This window comes from Rhinoderma darwinii, chromosome 10 (assembly GCF_050947455.1).
Source record: "Rhinoderma darwinii isolate aRhiDar2 chromosome 10, aRhiDar2.hap1, whole genome shotgun sequence".
NCBI classification, from domain to species: domain Eukaryota; kingdom Metazoa; phylum Chordata; class Amphibia; order Anura; family Rhinodermatidae; genus Rhinoderma; species Rhinoderma darwinii.
Window position 1 is genome coordinate 74,237,290 of NC_134696.1, and position 13,911 is coordinate 74,251,200.

The window sequence follows — 13,911 nt, forward strand, 5'->3', positions numbered from 1 at the left end:
GAAAACAGTTTGATGCATTTTGGATTAATTAACCCCTTAACCCCTTCCCGCTCCTTGACGTACTATTACGTCATGGCAGCTGTATCGTTCGCGCTCCATGCCGTAATAGTACGTCTCGGGAGTAACGGCCGTTTCGGCCGTCCTCCCGACACATACAGGAGCTGTGACAGCTGCTGTCTTGTTCAGCAGCTGTCACAGCTCCTACAGCGGGGACCGATCGCTGTGTCCCCTCTGATTAACCCCTTAAAAGCCGCGTTCTATAGAGATCGCGGCTTTTTAGGGGTTAAGCTGCCATCGCCGGCCTGCTACGCGATAGCGGCCGGCGATGGTGACTATGGCAACTGGCTATGCCTTCGACGGAAGCCTAGTGGGTCCTGACAACGTCAGGACCCACTATGCTTGCTGTCAGTGAGTAGCTGACAGTTCTAATACACTGCACTACGCATGTCCCCTAGTGGGACAAAGTAATAAAGTTTAAAAAAAGTTAAAAAAAGATGTGTAAAAATAAGAAAATAAAAGATTTAAAAGTAATAAAAGTAAAAATCCCCCCTTTTCCCTTATCAGTCCTTTATTATTAATAAAAATATATAAACAAACAAATAAACTATACATAATTGGTATCGCCGCGTCCGTAACGGCCTGAACTACAAAATTATTTCATTATTTATCCCGCACGGTGAACGCCGTAAAATAAAATAATAATAAACAGAACCACAATCACAATTCTTTGGTCACTTCACCTCCCAAAAAATGGAATAAAAAGAGATCAAAAAGTCGCATGTACCTAAAAATGGTACTGATCGAAACTACAGTTCGTTACGCAAAAAATAAGTCCTCGCACAGCTTTAGTGATTGAAAAATAATAACGTTCTGGCTCTTAGAATAAGGTAACACAAAAAGTGAATGATTGTTTACAAAACGTATTTTATTGTGCAAACGCCATAAGACATAAAAAAAAACTATAAACATCTGGTATCGCCGTAATCGTATCGCCCCGCAGAATAAAGTGAATGTCATTTATAGCGCACGGTGAACGCTGTAAAAAAAAAAAGAAAAAAAAAACAATAGTAGAATTGCTGTTTTTTAGTCACCACGCCACCTAAAAATAGAATAAAAACTGATCAAAAAGCCGCATGCACCCCAAGAAAACGACAATGGATTCCTCAAGGGGTCTAGTTTCCAAATTGGGGTCACTTTTGGGGGGTTCCCAATGTTTTGGCACCACAAGACCTCTTCAAAAAAAGAGGCTTCAAAATCCACTAGGTGCTCCATTACTTCGGAGGCCGGTGCTTCAGTCCATTACCGCACTAGGGCCACATGTGGGATATTTCTCAAAACTGCAGAATCTGGGCAATACGTATTAAGTTGCGTTTCACTGATAAATCCTTTTGTGTTATAAAAAAAAACTGGTATAAAGGAGGATTTTCTGACAAAAAAAAAATGTCAATTTCACCTCTACTTTGCTCTAAATTTTTGTGAAACACCTAAAGGGTTCATAAACTTTCTACATGCTGTTGTGAATACTTTGAGGGGTCTAGTTTCTAAAATGGGGTATTTGATAGGGGTTTCTAATATATGGGCCCCTCAAAGCAACTTCAGAACTGAACTGGAACCTAAAAAAATAAATAAATGAGGCAATACTTTGCTTCTTACATTATACTGATAATGAGTTGTGCCCACGCCGAGATGGCCCCAGTTTTGACCGTTTGTATAAACGGAGACCCCTATTAGACCGTTCCAGTGCCTGGTTTCCCAAGCATACACCCCCAAGAAGTGTATTTCTATTGATGAGTCCCTGGTACATTTTAAAGTGAGGGTTAAATTCCGCGAGTACCTGCCGGGTAAGAGGGCAAGGTATGGCGTGAAGATGTATAAGCTGTGAGAGTGCATCAGGGTATACCTACAGGTTTAGGATATATGAAGGAAAGGCCACCCCCAAACCAGACTGCATCCTGGACTACAATAGGTACATGGGAGGGATGGACTTGTAAGATCAAGCCCTGAAGCCCTACAGCGCCATGCGGTGTGGTATAAGAAGCTGGCATGGCACATCATACAGATGGCATTGTACAATGCGTACGTGCTACGTCGATGTGCAGGCCAGACGGGAACTTTCCTGGAATTTCAAGAGGTGATCATCAAGAACCTAATCTTTAGGGACCAAGAAGGGGGGGCACCCAGTACTTCTGGAAGCGAGCCCACACGCATCGTACCAGGGCAACACTTTCCAGGAGAAGTTCCCCAAACTGGCAAGAAGGGAAAAAGTCAAAAGAGGTGCAAAGTCTGCTATAAGAGGGCGATAATGGATGACACAATATATCAATGTGACACGTGTCCCGAATAACCAGAGCTCTGTATGAAAGTGTTTTAAAATTTATCATACATCCCTTGGTTTATAATTTACCCCAATTTTACTTACCCTGATGCACTCCACACAGCTTATCCCCCCTCGTCTTTCCCCTCTGGGCCCTGCTGTGTGTCCAGGCAGCTGATAACAGCCACATGTAGGGTATTGCCATACCCGGGAGAACCCACATTTCAGTTTATGGGGTGTAGGTCTCCGGTCAAAATGCTCACTACACCTCTAGATGAATGCCTTAAGGGTGTAGTTTTTAAAACGGGGTCACTTCTTGCGGGTTTCAACTGTACTGGTACCTCAGGGGCTTCTGCATACATGACTTCGCACTAGAAAATCCCCAGTAGGCCAAATGGTGGTCCTTTCCTTCTGAGCCCTCCCATGGGCCCAAACGGCAGTTTATCACAACAAATGGGGTATTGCGGCACTCAGAACAAATTGCGCAACAGAATGGGGTATTTTGTTTCTTGTGAAAATAAGAAATTTTCAGCCAAAACTACATATTATTTGAAAAAAATAATTTTGTTTTCATTCCCAGCCCAATTCAAATAAGTTCTGTGAAAAAAACTATGGAGTCAAAATGGTCACAACACCCATAAATGAATTCCTTGAGGGGTGTAGTTTCCAAAATGGGGTCATTTGTGGTGGGTTTCTATTGCTTTGATACCTCTGGGGCTCTGCAAATGCGACATGGCACCCGAAAACCAATCCAGCAAAATCTGTACTCCAAAGAACACACAGCGCTCCTTTCCTTCTGAGCCCTCCCATGGGCCCAAACGGCAGTTTATTGCCACAAATGGGGTATTGATGCACTCAGGAGAAATTAGGCAACAAAATTGAGTATTTTGTTCCCTGTGAAAATAAGAAATTTTGGTAAAAAATTACATCTTATTGGAAAAATTGTCATTTTTTTAATGTCACAGCCCAATTGAAATAGGTGCTGTGAAAAAACTGTGTGGTCAAAATGCTAACAACAACCATAAATGAATTCCTTGAGGGGTGTAGTTTCCAAAATGGGGTCACTTTTGGTGAGTTTCCATTGCTTTGATACCTCTGAGGCTCTGCAAATGCGACATGGCACCCGAAAACCAATCCAACGCAATCTGGACTCCAACAAACATATAGCGCTCCTTTCCTTCTGAGCCCTCCCATGGGCCCAAACGGCAGTTTATCACCACAAATGGGGTATTGCCACACTAAGCACAAATTGGGCAACAAAATGGGGTATTTTGTTCCCTGTGAAAATAAGAAATTTTGATCACAAATGACATTTTATTGGAAAAAATGAAATTTTTTTCATTTCAGAGCCCAATTCAAATACGTGCTGTGAAAAAACTGTGCGGTCAAAATGGTAACAACAACCCTAAATGAATTCCTTGAGGGGTGTCGTTTCCAAAATGGGGTCACTATTGGGGGATTCCTACTGTTTTGACACCTCAACACCTCTTCAAACCTGGCATGCTGCCTAAAATATATTCTAATAAAAAAGAGGACTCAAAATGCACTAGGTGCTTCTTTGCTTCTAGGGCTTGTGTTTTAGTCCACGAGCGCAGTAGGGCCACATGTGGGACATTTCTAAAAACTGCAGAATCTGGACAATACATATTTAGTAGTGTTTCTCTGGTAAAACCTTCTGTGTTACAGAAAAAAAAATGAATACAATTGAAATTCAGCAAGAAAAATGAAATTTGCAAATTTCACCTCCACTTTGCTTTAATTCCTGTGAAATGCCTGAAGGGTTAAAAAACTTTCTAACTGCTGTTTTGAATACTTTGAGGGGTCTAGTTTTTAAAATGGGGTGTTTTATCAGGGTTTCTAATACATAGGCCCCACAAAGCCACTTCAGAACTCAAGAGGTACCTTAAAAAAAAGGCTTTTGAAATTTTCTTAAAAATATGAGAAATTGCTGTTTATGTTCTAAGCCTTGTAACGTCCAAGAAAAATAAAAGAATGTTAAAAAAAACGATGACAATCTAAAGTAGACATATGGGAAATGTGAACTAGTAACTATTGTGGGTGGTATAACCATCTGTTTTACAAGCAGATGCATTTAAATTCTGAAAAATGCAATTTTTTCAAAATTTTCTCTAAATTTTGCAATTTTTCACCAATAAACACTGAATATATCGACCAAATTTTACCACGAACATGAAGCCCAATGTGTCACGAGAAAACATTCTCAGAATCGCTTGGGTAGGTTTAAGCATTCCGACGTTATTACCACATAAAGTGAAATATGTCAGATTTGAAAAATGGGCTCTGAGCCTTAACAGGTTCCCGACCGCTGGCCGTAAATATACGGCCAGCGGTCAGGGTCTCTAAAGTCCGGCGTATAGTATATATACGGCCGCACTTCAGAGACTGTGCACGCGCGATCGCGTGCACACAGCTCTATGCCCTGGCTGTTGCTAACAGCCATGGGCACTGGGCAGAATGTCAGGGGTCAATCTTTTGGCCCCTGAACATGTGATCGCTGTGACAACCAATCACAGCGATCACATGCATTTCTGCATAGAAAACAGTGTGCACGCGATCGCGTGCACACAGCCCTGTGCCCTCGCTGTTACCAACAGCTCTGGGCACTGGGCAGAGTATCAGGGACCAATCTGATGGTCCCTGAACATGTGGTCGCTGTGACAACCAATCACAGCGATCACATGCATTCCTGCTTATAAAACAGTGTGCACGCGATCGCGTGCACACAGCCCTGTGCCCACGCTGTTACCAACAGCTCTGGGCACTGGGCAGAGTATCAGGGACCAATCTGATGGTCCCTGATCATGTGGTCGCTGTGAAAACCTATCACAGCGACCACATTTGTTTTATTTTGACTTTTCTGGCAGTAAATCTCCTGCCTCTTTTCTTCTCCTCAAACATTGTTTCAGTTTGAGGAGAAGAAGAGACTCGGGAGAATTGCTGCCAGAAGATTACAGTTACAAAAAAATACAGTTACACTCTAAAACATTCTCTGTATTGATAGATTGTATAGATAGATAGAAATCTATCTATCTACCTTTCTTTCTTTTATTCTATTAGAATAGGCAGGTAGGGAGTATATAATTATATATATATCCACATATATATAATATATATAGCAATAGCGGTTTATTTTTTTGTTAGCGGTAGTGTAGATATATATAGCAGTTAGTGTGTTTTATAAAAAAAAATAAAAAAAAAAAAAAAAAATTTGTTGTGTTAGTGTTAGTGTTAGTTACGTTATGGCGAGGAAGTTGTTTAGCGCCGAGGAGGCATACGCCATGCTGTGGTCTGAGTCGGAGACCGCATCAGAGATGGCGTCCGAGATGGAACCTGTTTTAGGTAGGGACGATGACAGCGTCACTTCAGGTTCATCTTCAGGGGACGTTGTCCCTGATGCAGTCGAAACTGCAGAACATGAAAGCGCAGGGCCAAGTAGCGCTGTAGCACGGGACAGCCTGGTCCCTCCAGTCCAGGCTCTTGTATGGGCACCTGCCCCATCTTTTGGGCCTAGAATCCACGGATTTACGGCCACTCCTGGCATAACCGTGGACAATACAAATTTTGTCCAAATGGATTACTTCCATTTATTTATAACGGACGACATCCTAAATCAGATTGTCCACGAAACAAATTTATATGCCACGCAATATATAAGGCAGAAACCTTCATCCACCCATGCCAGAGATTGGACGCCCACCAATTTGCAGGAATTAAAAAATTTTTTGGGGCTCACCCTAAATATGGGTATTGTCAAAAAGCCCTCCATTAGGTCTTACTGGTCAACAAGACCCGCCCAAGCCACCCCAGTATATTCTGCAGTAATGCCCAGGTCTCGTTATGAGACAATAATGAGGTTCCTCCACTTCAATGACAACGCACAGGCCCCCCCAAGTACCGATGCAAACCGGGATCGGTTGTTCAAAATAAGACCGCTAATAAATTCCCTGAATAATTTATTTCTGCAACTCTACACCCCTGAGCAGAATGTAAGTGTGGACGAATCCCTCCTCAACTTTCATGGCAGACTTAGCTTTCGCCAATATCTACCTTCCAAAAGGGCAAGATATGGCGTTAAGCTCTAAAAATTGTGTGAAAGCGGGTCAGGATATACCACCGCCTTCAGGATTTATGAAGGGCGGGACCGCACAATAAATGTTCCTGGATGCCCCCCTGATCTTTCCACCAGCAGTAAGATTGTGTGGGAGATAATGCAGCCTCTGCTTCACAAGGGGTACCACCTGTACTGTGATAATTTTTATTCGAGTGTGCCCCTGTTTAGGCATTTGCATGCTGCAAGGACTGGGGCATTTGGTACCATGCGCAAAAACCGAATTGGTTTTCCACAGCAATTAGTGGGGAAGCGCATGGTAAAGGGGGACTCCTGTGCTTATGCATCTGAAGAATTGCTGGCGGTCAAGTTCAGGGATCGCAAAGATGTGTATGTGCTAAGCACGATTCATACCGCAGGAACAGTGGCAGTGAGGGAAAGAGGGGCAACATCGGACAAGCACAAACCAGTGAGCGTGTCCGAATATAACAAGTACATGGGGGGGGTGGATTTAAGCGACCAGGTTTTACAGCCCTATTTAGTAAAACGCAAAACTAAAACCTGGTACAAAAAGGTGGCCATTTATTTGTTACAGGTGGCCATCCACAACTCATTTGTGCTCTATAAAAAAAACAGAGGCAGAGACACATACCTGGATTTCCAGGAAAAAATTATTGAAGGCCTCATTTTTGATGTTCAGGACACCCGAGAATGCCCCCAGTCTGAGGATGTCACGCGACTGACTGAAAGACACTTCATCAGTCGGATTCCCCCAACACCAACCAGAAGCAACCCCCAGAAAAAGTGCCGCGTCTGCAGAAAAGACGGGCACCGCAAAGATTCCCGATATTTCTGTCCCTCATGTCCCTCGCAACCAGGCCTGTGCATTGAGCCATGTTTTAAAAAATACCACACTGTTCTGAATTATTAGATTTTATTTAATTTGTTGAAAATATATTTGCCCTACATTACGTTTTTATTTTTCCCCTGATTTTACTCCAAGGGTGAGGGAGGGAATGGGTGGGTGGGGGGTGGATGTCTTGTTTGATGTTTTCTAAAGTTCATCTGCTGGAGAGCTCCATTTGCATTAACCTGCAATTTCTTATTTTAGAAAACCCCAAAAAATAAATTCCCATTATACCCCTAGATGAATATTTTGGGATTTCTGCTTCAAGAGCAGATATTTTGGAAGTGTTATAGAAACTCTGTTGAGTTTTGTAAAACCAGCTTTGAAAAAAAGCGATTTGTGAAATAATCTTCTTCTATCCTCCGCCCTCCTACATCTCTATGTGATAAATAAGGCCACATATTTGGTATCCCCGTGCACGGGAGAAGTGGCAGAATGTGAACGGAGATTAATTTTGACCGTGGTCTATACCGTGTGTGAAAAATACTAGCCTAAACTGACGCATTTGCTAAAAAAGTGCTGATTTTATTTTGTTCCATCTTATTCAAGAAACTTTCAGAAGAAAACTGGACTTGCTAAAAATATGATAAACCCCTTGAAGGAAACCTTGTGGGGTCTACTTGTGTGAATGAAGTCATTTATGGGGTGTTTCTAATGTTTCAGCAGCATTAGGCCCCCCAGAAAACAGTATACGGCTATAAAATCAAATGCAAAATTCCTGGACCGAAAAGGCCAAAAAGCCTCCTTTTATGCCAAGCCCTGGCACATGCCCGCACAGTGAATAAGGCTCACATATTTGGTATCCCCATGCACGGGAGAAGTGGAAGAATGTGAAAGGAGATTAATTTTGGCCGTGGTTCATACCGTGTGTGAAAAATGCTAGCATAAACCGACGCAATTGTTAAATTCTTGCATTTTTTTCCAATTTTGCCCACTTTAGAGAAAAAAAAAAAAATTATATATACTGACAAATGCCACTAAAAACAAAGCCCTATCTGTCCTTTAAAAAGAGTGTAAAATTCAAAGATGAACTTTATTCACCTGCTGAGTTATAGTCATCTAAAGAAGCGCATAGCAAAATTGTGAAATTTGCTCTGGTCATTTAGCTGTAAAACAGCCTGGTCCTTAACCGGTTAAAGAGGCTCTGTCACCAGATTTTGCAACCCCTATCTGCTATTGCAGCAGATAGGCGCTGCAATGTAGATTACAGTAACGTTTTTATTTTTAAAAAACGAGCATTTTTGGCCAAGTTATGACCATTTTTGTAGTTATGCAAATGAGGCTTGCAAAAGTCCAAGTGGGTGTGTTTAAAAGTAAAAGTCCAAGTGGGCGTGTATTATGTGCGTACATCGGGGCGTGTTTACTACTTTTACTAGCTGGGCGCTCTGATGAGAAGTATCATCCACTTCTCTTCAAAACGCTCAGCTTCTGGCAGTGCAGACACAGCGTGTTCTCGAGAGATCACGCTGTGACGTCACTCACAGGTCCTGCATCGTGTCAGACGAGCGAGGACACCGGCACCAGAGGCTTCAGTTGATTCTGCAGCACCATCGGCGTTAGCAGGTAAGTCGATGTAGCTACTTACCTGCAAACGCTGATGCTGCTGCAGAATCAACTGTAGCCTCTGGTGCCGGTGTCCCCGCTCGTCTGACACGATGCAGGACCTGTGAGTGACGTCACAGCGTGATCTCTCGAGAACACGGCTGTGTCTGCACTGCCAGAAGCTGGGCGTTCTGAAGAGAAGTGGATGATACTTCTCATCAGAGCGCCCAGCTAGTAAAAGTATTAAAAACGCCCTGATGTACGCACCTAATACACGCCCACTTGGACTTTTGCAAGCCTCATTTGCATAACTACAAAAATGGTCATAACTTGGCCAAAAATGCTCGTTTTTTAAAAATAAGAACGTTACTGTAATCTACATTGCAGCGCCTATCTGCTGCAATAGCAGATAGGGGTTGCAAAATCTGGTGACAGAGCCTCTTTAAGGCCAAAACTAGGCTGCGTCCTTAAGGGGTTAATGACCAGGCCTGAAAAGGTCTTTATGACCAGCTAAATTTTTCTGTTTTTGCCTCTGTGCCTTTCAGCAGCCATAACTTTTTTATTTTTTCATAGACATGGCTGTATTAGGCCTTATTTTATGCGGGAAACATAGTATTTTTTTTCCGCTATTTGGGAGTAAACATTTTTTTTACGGCGTTAAAATAGGAAAATGTGATTCTCGCCATAGTTTTTATGGTTTATTTTTTATCCCATTTACGTTACACGCTACATAACCTGTTAGATTAATTTGTCAGGTTATTAAGGCCACGTAGATACCTAATGTGTGTACGTTGTTTTGTTATTATGTAATGTAGGGGCCACTTTTATTGGGACATTTATTTTGTTATTTATTTTCTGTTGCTTTTTTTTTTTTAATCCCATTAAGAGAAAACTTTACTTACAACTTTATTACTTGCAATATATTAGCATACTCCTGTATGCTAATACATTATACTGTGTCACTATGACACAGGTTTTTAGGGCACAACATGTGCTGCCCTAATAGTAGGCAAATGGAACAGCCAGCCCTGGGGTCCTTTCTAGGTCCAAAGGGTTGAATGCAGAGGGATTCCCCGTTCTTTGATGACGAAACCGGGTTTCCGATGACCTGATCAAATGGAACTCCCCTCCTTGATCTTGCCACGGTCATCAGCCTCTTCTACAGCGACGCCAAAAGACGTTGCTGTGGACGAAGGACCTGCACCACCTGCCGTCAAAAGACAGTGGGTGGTCGTTAAAGAGGCTCTGTCACCAGATTATAAGTAATGTAGATAACAGTGGTTTTTATTTTGAAAAACTATAAATTTTGAACAAGTTATGAGCAATTTTAGATCTATGCTATTTTGTTTCTTTTTTTTTTTACTTTATCAAAAAAACATTTCACATATTTGCAAAGAAGAAAAAATTTGCACGCAGTGCAATATATTAACTTTCATATTATAATAACAATATATAAATATATGTATATGAACATCATTAGGAGGTAGCCTCCCAACCATCAAGATTGAGTAGAAATAGAAATGTAATGGTAATAACTGTACCATGTTCACATCAAAACAGTGCAATAGTCAGGGGACCAGTCCCCCATTAAAGTAAGAGTTGGCACGTATAAGTGCACTTTTAAAAGTATAGACACACAACACAAAACACCAGACGACAAAAGGGAACACATACAGAAAAAAGCGCACTCAGTTAGGCTATATAAGCCTTTTAGAACATTCCATCCAGCCAGAGAGGTAGATCAGCACCACCCCGGAATCCAGACCATACTGCCCAAGTGTGGACAAAGAGCACTGATTTGCCCCTATCAGCGGACAGCAACTCCTCCATCCTCATAATCCCGTTCACCTCCGTTACCCATTCCTTCAGTATGAGACTTCCAGTGACGAGGTATCACCGTTCTCGCCGCGGTCAGGAAATGCCTAAAAATCCCCTTTTTGAGGTGTGGGAGTGATCCAGGAACCATGGAAAGTAGTCCAATGGAAGCAGAGGTTGGAACCTCAGTATGGAAAAGCTTGTTGCCCAGATCAAAAATTTTCCCCCAAAAGGGACGCAGCATGGGACAGTCCCACCAAATGTGTAACATAGTTCCAGGAGCCCCCCACACCTCCAACAGTCAGCAGACGCATCAGGAAATATCCTATGTAACAAGGCTGGACAACGGTACCACCTGGTAAGTATTTTATAGTGCTTATCCTGAGCAAAACAAGACATTGGTAACTTGTGAGCTAAAAAGAAATTAGTACCCCATTCCTCTTCAGAATTATCAAAGAGAGGAGTCAAAGGACCCGAGCGATGAACAAGGCCCGCAGTACCAAGGATCCGCTCCGACACCACGAGAAACTGACGTGTGAGGAAAGGCAGAGAAATAGTTTGTCGCTGAAGGACAGACAACCACGGCAGAGAGGACAATGTAAGAGGAGACATAGCTCTTTCAATGCGCACCCATTGCTTACCCGTTTCCGAACGGAACCAATCCACTACCCGCATAATGCAGCTTGAGGATATCGTTTAAAGTCTGGAAGACCCGCGCCCCCATCTACTTTTGTATAATTTATTTGAAAAAACGGGACCCCATACGGCGCTGCTACTCAGGAACGGATACAGTAGTAGTTATAATTGAAACTTTATTGTAGGCTACGCGTTTCAATGCCGCACCGGCATCTTCCTCAGGCCACAAACATTGCAGTCTGAACAACAGCCCTTTAAATACACCACGCGGGAGAAAAAAACCGCCAATGTAGACAGGGTTAAAGTGCAAGATGACGTTATCACTGTGAACAGTTCAAACATAACAGGTACAAGAAAGAAATCCAATTGTATATAATGCTAATTTAAACTAAAATCGGCAGAGTGGAAATAAAATGCGGTATGGGATCTTGCCATAAGAAAAAAGGGGGGGGGAAGGGGGGACACTTGCAGACAATCTATAAAACATTAATATCCATATCGATGAATTTAGACAGTTGCTAAAACACAATAAAATATACAGAAGTTTAGCGATGTATCGTACTTGCAATATTTTGCGGTAATTCACCATTTAATTAAGATGAAAACGAATTAAAAGAAAATAAACTGAATAGGGGAAAATAATAAAAACTGCTATTGAACCCATATTACTGGGAACTCAACTGAACGTGGAAACCATAAAAATGATGTATATTTCAGTGAAAAAACAACAATCAACCATTAAGTTGATCTGAATGTCATTTATATTTTTATTTCTAGTAATTATCCTATGGAATAAAATAAGAACATTCCATCATACAATAAAAATATTTTTATCTATATATTGGTGTTAAAGGCTCTGATTTGTCTCTTTGTGATAATTGATTATCATAGAGCCGCCTTAATGATATGGGGGGACAGTTTTTGTTTATAAAAGAGTTCCCAACCCTTACTATAACCCTCTTAGGAGTCTATATATTGACCCTGATTATGTTTGCATTCCTCCTATCCATGGGGTGATGGGGACCCGGTCAGGACTGGCTAATGCCGTTTTCTGACTTGCTCCCTGTCACCACATGGAATGGGGGAAAACAAACATTTGTCTCTTTAATTCTATTATTCTTTCTCCTGGTATCTTTCAGACAGCACCTTTTGGGTCTGGATAGAAAATCCATAACTATAATAGAATATTCCATTTATATATTGAAAAGGTTGACTTAAACTTATTTTATGATTTACTATATATAATTTTATTTTTATACTTTTATTTTTATTTATTTTTTACTTAATATATATTTTTCTTATTATTTTTTCCCTTTTTTTCTTTGTTTAATTTTATTTTTATTTATTTTTTCTTATCTTATTCTTAATATCTTATTTTATTTCATGAATTTTGATTTCTGAGAAACATCTGTCCAGATGATTATGGTGAAAATTATAACCATGAAAGTTATACCTGAAACTTTGTCAGAGATAAAAATAAATTATAATGTCTCCAAAAGTAGGAGTAAAACCCTTTATGTATTATATGAAGTTAATTATTGTTGGTAAAACTACTTTTCTTGTGATCAATGATGTATTGAATTCCTTTGAAATGTTTTGAATAGTAGGAAACTGTGAAATGTACGAATCTGTAGAAAGCAAGCCTGGATATTCACTAAATGGGCGGGAACTTGCAATAAAACTTAATTACGAAGCATATATAAGAGGCACTAGCCTGGAACAGAATAATGGCTCTGAGGAAGTCACAGATGTGATGAAACGCGTTAGCCAATTACCCCCTAACACGTGTGTTTGACGTCACACATGATGTACCTTGCTGGATTCTAACCTCAGTCTGCAACGAGCTCAGCCGTTCCTGCACTATATCTGTATATGAGGAGGCACGAAGGGAGAGAGATCCAGACAAACCTGTTAAAAACCATGAGGACAACTATGGAAAGGAGTGGCTTTTCTGGACCTGTGCTATAAAGCTGGACTTTCGTCCTGTAAAAAGTTTTGGGACTTGGACTACACTTACAACATAAAGGTACCAGTGAAAAAACCTTGAGAAAAGGGTTTGAAATAATCCTCTCTAAAGAAGCAATTTTTGGTCTAATACAGATGTGTCATGTGAATATATATTCCCAGAAAAAATAACGGCTCATGACATCTTGCTTAAAGAGGCTCTGTCACCAGATTTTGCAACCCCTATCTGCTATTGCAGCAGATAGGCGCTGCAATGTAGATTACAGTAACGTTTTTATTTTTAAAAAACGAGCATTTTTGGCCAAGTTATGACCATTTTTGTAGTTATGCAAATGAGGCTTGCAAAAGTCCAAGTGGGTGTGTATTATGTGCGTACATCGGGGCGTTTTTAATACTTTTACTAGCTGGGCGCTCTGAAGAGAAGTAACATCCTCTTCTCTTCAGAACGCCCAGCTTCTGACAGTGCAGATCTGTGTCGATCAAGTCGATCTTACCTGCAAACGCTGATGCTGCTGCAGAATCAACTGTAGCCTCTGGTGCCGATGTGGCCGTCACGATGCAGGACCTGTGAAGCTGGGCGTTCTGAAGAGAAGAGGATGTTACTTCTCTTCAGAGCGCCCAGCTAGTGAAAGTATTAAAAACGCCCCGATGTACGCACCTAAT

At 41.3% G+C, this 13,911-nt stretch overlaps 1 protein-coding gene across 6 annotated transcripts in view; it reads right to left on the minus strand.

The window, feature by feature from the left end:
- Positions 1 to 13,911, minus strand: part of DPAGT1 (dolichyl-phosphate N-acetylglucosaminephosphotransferase 1) — a 133,419-nt gene that overhangs the window by 39,889 nt on the left and 79,619 nt on the right. The gene's annotated exons all lie outside the window — the stretch shown is intronic.